The sequence below is a fragment of the Dermacentor albipictus genome, unplaced genomic scaffold, assembly GCF_038994185.2.
Source record: "Dermacentor albipictus isolate Rhodes 1998 colony unplaced genomic scaffold, USDA_Dalb.pri_finalv2 scaffold_350, whole genome shotgun sequence".
Taxonomy (NCBI): Eukaryota; Metazoa; Arthropoda; class Arachnida; order Ixodida; family Ixodidae; genus Dermacentor; species Dermacentor albipictus.
Window position 1 is genome coordinate 32,501 of NW_027225904.1, and position 8,215 is coordinate 40,715.

At 56.0% G+C, this 8,215-nt stretch overlaps 1 non-coding gene across 1 annotated transcript; it reads right to left on the bottom strand.

The window, feature by feature from the left end:
* Positions 1–2,103: 2,103 nt before the first annotated feature.
* On the bottom strand, positions 2,104–2,295 carry LOC139053908 (U2 spliceosomal RNA). The gene has a single exon (XR_011510876.1). It is a non-coding gene; the product is annotated as a U2 spliceosomal RNA (small nuclear RNA).
* Positions 2,296–8,215: the final 5,920 nt, after the last annotated feature.

Genomic DNA, 8,215 nt, shown 5'->3' on the forward strand with positions numbered 1-8,215 from the left:
AATTGCAAACGTAATACTTGGAGGAACGTTTCCACTAATCTACAGGGGCTCTCTCATTTCTCCGATTGCTCGCAAACACATTGCATTGCTAGTCGTGACGTTTCACAGTGACGTTTCACCATGCCCGTCGAAGTTGATTACCAGTACCGCGCCAGCGTCGACCGGCCGGCGAAGCGACGAACTCAGCAGCGCATGCGCGAGGCCCTACAACACCCCAACCGAGCTACCCTGCTTATCGGAGAGAGCGAGTGCGCGTGAACGCGGGCTCGTCTGACGATCTGGATTAAAGAAAAAAAAAAAAGTGTGTCCGAGATATTGACAAAGACAAGTGGTCGCTGTCGCTCTGAGTCTTAGCGCGTTATAGAAAACGTGGGATGGCGGTGCTTCCTCGAGGGTCTAAAAGTACAATCTTCGAACTAGCGCTCCCGGCGGAACGTGGAGCTAGCATCCTTCTTCTTGGAACGGTTTGCAATGGACTGCTTGAATGTGCCGACCACGCGTCACGGGTCGCGTATAGAGCCAACGTTTGGCAAGAACGCGTCTAGCACAACCGATCGCGGTTGCGATAACCCATCGTTGGTAGCGAAAAAAAGAAAGAAAGAAAAAAAAAACACCTACCCGCAGCTTGTTAGCAGTAACCGTAAATGTGGTTCTAAATATAGGTTCGCTGGTCACTGAAACTTTCTCATAACGCACACCACTGTAGTCCAAAAAGAACAAAGCACGCACAATGGATATGATACAGCCGTCACCGCATGATTTCGCGTTTTCCTTATTGCATTACTTTCGTGGGCATGCGCGCTAGGGCCACGCAGGCCAGGAGGCAAGGGGAAAAATAAATAAGAAATGATACGCGATCCTCAGCATTGACTTGGCTGATGTGGCACTCGCATTTATGTTCTTTACCTTAGGCGAGCGCAACGCGCCAACTGAACTCCAATTTCCCATAACGGAAATTCGTATTTGGCCATTTGGTTGTATTTTTGGCTGATGTTCGCGTTTTTCGCCCGAGCATGCGCTTCACTGCGCCGCTCGTTGCCCCTTCAATGCGGCTTCACTGCCCTGCAGGCGTGTTCTGCGTCAAGCCGAACCACCAGGCAAAAAGCCTGGGCGCCGCCATCTTGTTGAGAGCGGCGCCGGGGACACAATCGCGCCTAGCTCATTGAGTTTTCCCCCAAAACTGAACGAAATAGCCTTATTTAAATGAGAAAGATGCCGCGAGTGCCGCAACGAAGGACCTTAAGGATTACCGAAGGGTAACTGAGGGCGACGCGACGAGCTTTGGAAAGAAGAATGATGGGTGTAGCGCTACGGGGGATAAGAATAGAGCAGATTCGGGGGGTGAGCGAACAAACGCGAGCTAATGACACCTTAGTTTAAACCAAGAAAAAGAAATGGGCGTGCGCAGGGCATGCAATGTGGGGGGAAGATCATCAATTAAGGGTTACCGACTGAATTCCAAGAGAAGGGAAGCGTAGCACGGGGTGGCGGAAATTTAGGAGGGCAGATTAGATTAGGAAGGGCGCAGGCACTAGACGGCGACCGTGACCGGGCTTACACGTGACCGGGGTGCTTGGAGAATAATGGGAGAGGTCTTTGCCCTGCAGTGGTCGTAGCCAGCAGGATGATGATGACGAAAAGGTAGCAACAGGTATTCATAACATACAGGTTGGAAAGCTGAGGCACCTCTGAACCCTTGAATATATTTCGCCACACTTGGCCATACGACAAGTTTGTTTTCGAGGCGCTCGGTCCCACTGCAGCGAAAATGTTGCCGGAAATCGGGCACTCCATTTTTGTTTCATAGGGAACCTTTCTTCCACTAGGGCAGCGGATTTTCGCAGGGCGAGCTTGCTGTCGTTTACGGATCAAAGCGATAGTGAACTCCAAAATGCAGTGTTGGCTTTGAGTGGGACTTACATTGATTGCAAAACCCACGGCTAATCACCCTTCCCCCCCCCCCCCCCCCAAGTGGCTCATTACAGCAGACAATCGTTCAGAAACACCGGCATCGTTGCGTATAGTATGGGAATGGTGCGTGTCACGTGAGTGCTCGCTTCGAGCTTGTGTTCTTCATTTTGATTGAATGAAGTCTCACCTAAGTGAGCGGGGGCCGATCCCGGAGGTAGTGCAATACCGGGCCGACCTGCGGCGGAGGTGAAGCAGGCTTCAAGCACTCCGCCAACTTCCAAAAATAGGTTTAATATCGTGGGTCCATATAGAACCCGTATCAGATATTAAGCTGATAAGAACAGATACTACACTTTGATCTTAGCCAAAAGGCCGAGAAGCGATGTCTTTCACTTCACTCCATTGTACCACTGCCTTGTGGGTGCCCTGGCGACATTGGTAACCTCAGCAACAGCGTGGGCAATCTTATAAAACCCAGCCCGTCTAGAGACTCTATGCTCTCTATCTCGCGAATCAACTCGCGACGCCTCAGTCTTTCACTGTTAACGAAACGCCGTCGCGTAGAAACGAGACCCGAGCGCAAGCTTGTTCGCAAGGCAAAACCAACGAAGGCAACCTCGTAGAAAACGGAACAGGCGAGCGGAAAACACGCGCAAGGGGAATGCTTACTTCCGTCTGAATGCGACCGCTCAAGGCGGCTTTCTTTGAGGCCTTCGTTTCAAGCCCGTGCGCAAGTGTAATACACTACGCGCATTTCCCTCATTTCCTTTTATTTACCGCAAGGCCCACTGAAAGTTTTCATACGGCACAGGCCGGGACGGATTGCAACGTGTCGATTCGACCGCTAGAATTAGGTAGCGCGCCTCATGTACGAATGAAAGAGAATGAAAAAAAAAAAATAAATAAATATAGAAAAGGCTGCGCACTCCTTCCAACCGGAAACATAGAGGGCAGGAAGATCGCCATGTGGAGCACAGGTGTTGTTAAAAAAGAAAGAAAGAAAGAAAGAAATAGCGCTACCCCATCATCTTTACCGTGTGCGTGTATACACACACACGCACACATATGCACGCGCACGCACGCGCGCGCGCGCACGCACACACACACACACACACACACACACACACACACACACACATACGCACACATGCTAGCATAGCTTAAGCACAGCTGGAAAGCTCAGCCTTGCGCAAGAAAAAAGGACCACGCCCTTTCGCAAGCCCCTTTGAAACTTTTAAATGAGAAACATGTGTACAGCGAGGTCGTTCGAAACTGGCGCGAAAACGCATCCGCGCCATCTGTGTGCGGAACTAGGAAAACCTACGGCCTTCGCCATACAGAAAGAAAGGTAGATGGCGCGAGCTAACGCTCCGTTGCATACTAAGAACGAGAGCTAGTGAATAATGGCAGAAACGTCTTGGGAAGAGAGAAAAAAACAACAACAACAAAAAAAAAGAAAGACACGCAAGTTGTTGGCTCGCGCAAGCATTCTATTTTACAGCGAGTAAAGAGCATAGCAACTTCTCACAAGAGCAGCAAGAAAGACAAGAAGAACGTGAGAGAGGGGGAGAAACAGGCGCGTTTCTTTGGAATGCAGAGCATGCTGCACACACTATGAAGTGCCAAAGAGACGGGGAAAGCAGATGGCGCGATTGTGTATGTCCTCAAAGCTTGAAAACAATTTCTAAACTACAAGGTGTGCCGAAGTCCGCCTACTCTCATCAGGTTGCTCCCGCCTCCAATTGCATTTAAATTAAAATTACAGTCGCCTCAGAGGCAGAGAGAGAGAGAGAGAGAGAGAAAATGTGTACACTTGCTTCGCGCAGCTGCACCCGTTCAAATTTTACAGCAACAAGAGCACTCCCGCAGGCACAAAGTCCGCTGCCGCGTCCGCCGGGGCGGAATGCACTCGCTTCCGTAAATTGTCGTGCGGCAGACTGCTGCATCGTAGCACACCTGAAACCGCGCAGACGTCAGCGATCGCCGCGAGATCGCTGCGAGCGCTAAAGTCCGAAACCACGTCCGCCGGGGCGGCGGGAGCTCGATACCCCTTCACGAAACTTCTGCGTGTACACCGCCGCACGGCCACGGCGGAGTCGCTGGCATCCTGCGCGCAGTTGCATTGCGTCGCGCCGGGAATCGTTGAAGCCCCACGCAGACGTCGGCGTCGGCCCCGACCTGGCTGCGAGCGCTCGAAGAGACCAAGTCCGAAGCCACGTGAGCCGGGGCGGTGTGAGCGCGACTAAGTCCGAGACGACGTCAGCCGGGGCGGCGTGAGCGAGACCAAGTCCGAGACTACGTCAGCCGGGGCGGCGTGAGCGAGACCAAGTCCGAGACTACGTCAGCCGGGGCGTCGACTAAGTCCGAGACGACGTCAGCCGGGGCGTCGAGCACGCCGCGGTCGCTTTTCCCACTCTTACTCGAAAAATGGCGAAGGGGCCGCGCTAGCGTGCCTTGAATCGGTGAGCGGCGGTACCGCGGCGATCGCGAGAGCTCAAATCGGCCGTGCCAAGGCCAAATATTGGCGCTCGGCTCGGCGCAGTACGCCGCCTTGTCGCACGAGTACGGCCCCGTGGAGGTCTGGTCACTTATCGCTGCTCTTATAAGGGGCCGTACCGCCCTGGCCGACGTTGTACCGTAGTGCCGTTTTCGGCTTGCGCGTGTTCGTGGTGGTGTCCGCGCACCGCTCCGCACTCGAGAATCGTGCCCACGACGACGCGAGCGCTCGGAAGAGACGCAAGTCCGAAACCACGTGAGCCGGGGCGGTGTGAGCGCGACTAAGTCCGAGACGACGTCAGCCGGGGCGGCGTGAGCGAGACTAAGTCCGAGACTACGTCAGCCGGGGCGTCGACCAAGTCCGAGACGACGTCAGCCGGGGCGTCGAGCACGCCGCGCGCGCTTTTCCCACTCTTACTCGAAAAATGGCGAAGGGGCCGCGCTAGCGTGCCTTGAATCGGTGAGCGGCGGTACCGCGGCGATCGCGAGAGCTCAAATCGGCCGTGCCAAAGCCAAATATTGGCGCTCGGCTCGGCGCAGTACGCCGCCTTGTCGCACGAGTACGGCCCCGTGGAGGTCTGGTCACTTATCGCTGCTCTTATAAGGGGCCGTACCGCCCTGGCCGACGTTGTACCGTAGTGCCGTTTTCGGCTTGCGCGTGTTCGTGGTGGTGTCCGCGCACCGCTCCGCACTCGAGAATCGTGCCCACGACGACGCGAGCGCTCGGAAGAGACGAAAGTCCGAAACCACGTGAGCCGGGGCGGTGTGAGCGCGACTAAGTCCGAGACGACGTCAGCCGGGGCGGCGTGAGCGAGACTAAGTCCGAGACTACGTCAGCCGGGGCGACGAGCACGCCGCGCGCGCTTTTCGCACTCTTACTCGAAAAATGGCGAAGGGGCCGCGCTAGCGTGCCTTGAATCGGTGAGCGGCGGTACCGCGGCGATCGCGAGAGCTCAAATCGGCCGTGCCAAGGCCAAATATTGGCGCTCGGCTCGGCGCAGTACGCCGCCTTGTCGCACGAGTACGGCCCCGTGGAGATCTGGTCACTTATCGCTGCTCATATAAGGGGGCCGTACCGCCCTGGCCGACGTTGTACCGTAGTGCCATTTTCGGCTTGCGCGTGTTCGTGGTGGTGTCCGCGCACCGCTCCGCACTCGAGAATCGTGCCCACGACGACGCGAGCGCTCGGAAGAGACGGAAGTCCGAAACCACGTGAGCCGGGGCGGTGTGAGCGCGACTAAGTCCGAGACGACGTCAGCCGGGGCGGCGTGAGCGAGACTAAGTCCGAGACTACGTCAGCCGGGGCGACGAGCACGCCGCGCGCGCTTTTCGCACTCTTACTCGAAAAATGGCGAAGGGGCCGCGCTAGCGTGCCTTGAATCGGTGAGCGGCGGTACCGCGGCGATCGCGAGAGCTCAAATCGGCCGTGCCAAGGCCAAATATTGGCGCTCGGCTCGGCGCAGTACGCCGCCTTGTCGCACGAGTACGGCCCCGTGGAGATCTGGTCACTTATCGCTGCTCATATAAGGGGGCCGTACCGCCCTGGCCGACGTTGTACCGTAGTGCCGTTTTCGGCTTGCGCGTGTTCGTGGTGGTGTCCGCGCACCGCTCCGCACTCGAGAATCGTGCCCACGACGACGCGAGCGCTCGGAAGAGACAGAAGTCCGAAACCACCTGAGCCGGGCCGCGGCGGGAGCTCGACGCCCGTCACGCAACTTTGGCGTACAAGCCACCGCACGGCCGCGACTGAGTCGTCGCCACCGTCCGGCTGGCTGCACTATAGCACGCCGGGAACCGGGAAAGAACCGCGCAGAGGTCGTCGTTTTGCCGCGGCGTTGGCGCGAGCGCGCGAAGAGACAAAGTCCGAAACGGCGTCAGCCGGGGTGTCGAGCACGCCGCCCGCGCCGGTCGCACTCGTGCTCGGAAACGGCGAAAGGGCCGCGCTAGCGTGCGGCCCCGTAGGGGCACAGAAAGGCGATTGTTCTGGAAACCGCGCTGTCCATAGGCGAGAGATTGCCGTTCGCGCATTCGGTCGACGCGCTGCGCTTTCACGACTTCGGCATTGCGCTGCCGACGTAAGCTTTCCATCTCGCTCGCGGCGCTGCGAGGCGGCACGATTTTCGCCAAACGCTCGTCGAAAGTGGCACGAGTACGGCCCCATGGAGATTTGGGAACTTATCGCTGCTATTATATGGGGGTCCCAGAGAGCAGTCGCCCCCAAAAGCGACCTGGGTGTTTGATATGCGGCGGGCTTCGTGCCCGTCAAGCGTGTCCCCGGTATCGCTCCCGTGGATCCCACAGCTGACGTCTGCAGCCTCATCCGCTTGATGCGTTAGGGGCTGGTTGTCGGACGACGCTTTCTCCACGATATCGAGTTGTGTTCCGCATCGTCCTCGGACGAGTCAAATGCGAAAGCGCCGAAGGCGCGGGCGTGACCCGTCGCCTGGCGGCTTTGCCGTCTCGGCTACGTTGCAAGTGTCGGTCGGTCCACCTGTGCTGCGGGCTCAAGAGAAACCGCAAGCCGTGATCGAGTCGACACAACCAGTCTATCGAGAATGTTGCGTGCTTCTTGCCGCGTGGCGATACCCGGCCCTTCGGGGAGGGCGCCGTAGCGAGCTCGAACGCCGTCGTCTCGGACTGTGCAAAGTGCTACTCTTTGCAAGAACGAAGCGTGCTGGGGCGCCTGAAGGTGGCCTCGGCATCGCAAAAACGGCGTCCGGCCTGCTTGACAGGCGGGACGCGCAGTTGAACGATTACCTGGTTGATCCTGCCAGTAATCATATGCTTGTCTCAAAGATTAAGCCATGCATGTCTAAGTACATGCCGAAATAAGGCGAAACCGCGAATGGCTCATTAAATCAGTTATGGTTCCTTAGATCGTTTCTTCCTACTTGGATAACTGTGGCAATTCTAGAGCTAATACATGCAGTGAGCCTGAAGCCCTTTGGGCGACGGGTGCTTTTATTAGACCAAGATCGATCGGGTTTCGGCCCGTATTGTGTGGTGACTCTGGATAACTTTGTGCTGATCGCATGGCCACGAGCCGGCGACGTTTCTTTCAAGTGTCTGCCTTATCAACTTTCGATGGTAGGTTACTTGCTTACCATGGTTGTTACGGGTAACGGAGAATCAGGGTTCGATTCCGGAGAGGGAGCCTGAGAAACGGCTACCACATCCAAGGAAGGCAGCAGGCGCGCAAATTACCCACTCCCGGCACGGGGAGGTAGTGACGAAAAATAACAATACGGGACTCTTTTGAGGCCCCGTAATTGAAATGAGTACACTCTAAATCCTTTAACGAGGATCAATTGGAGGGCAAGTCTGGTGCCAGCAGCCGCGGTAATTCCAGCTCCAATAGCGTATACTAAAGCTGCTGCGGTTAAAAAGCTCGTAGTTGGATCTCAGTTCCAGACGAGTAGTGCATCTACCCGATGCGACGGCTCGGACTGAACATCATGCCGGTCCTTTCTTGGTGCACTTCATTGTGTGCCTCGAGAAGGCCGGTGCTTTTACTTTGAAAAAATTAGAGTGCTCAACGCAGGCGAGTCGCCTGAATAAACTTGCATGGAATAATAGAACAAGACCTCGTTTCTGTTCTGTTGGTTTTTGGAATACGAGGTAATGATTAAGAGGGACAGACGGGGGCATTCGTATTGCGGCGCTAGAGGTGAAATTCTTGGACCGTCGCAAGACGAACTACTGCGAAAGCATTTGCCAAGAATGTTTTCTTTGATCAAGAACGAAAGTCAGAGGTTCGAAGGCGATCAGATACCGCCCTAGTTCTGACCATAAACGATGCCAACCAGCG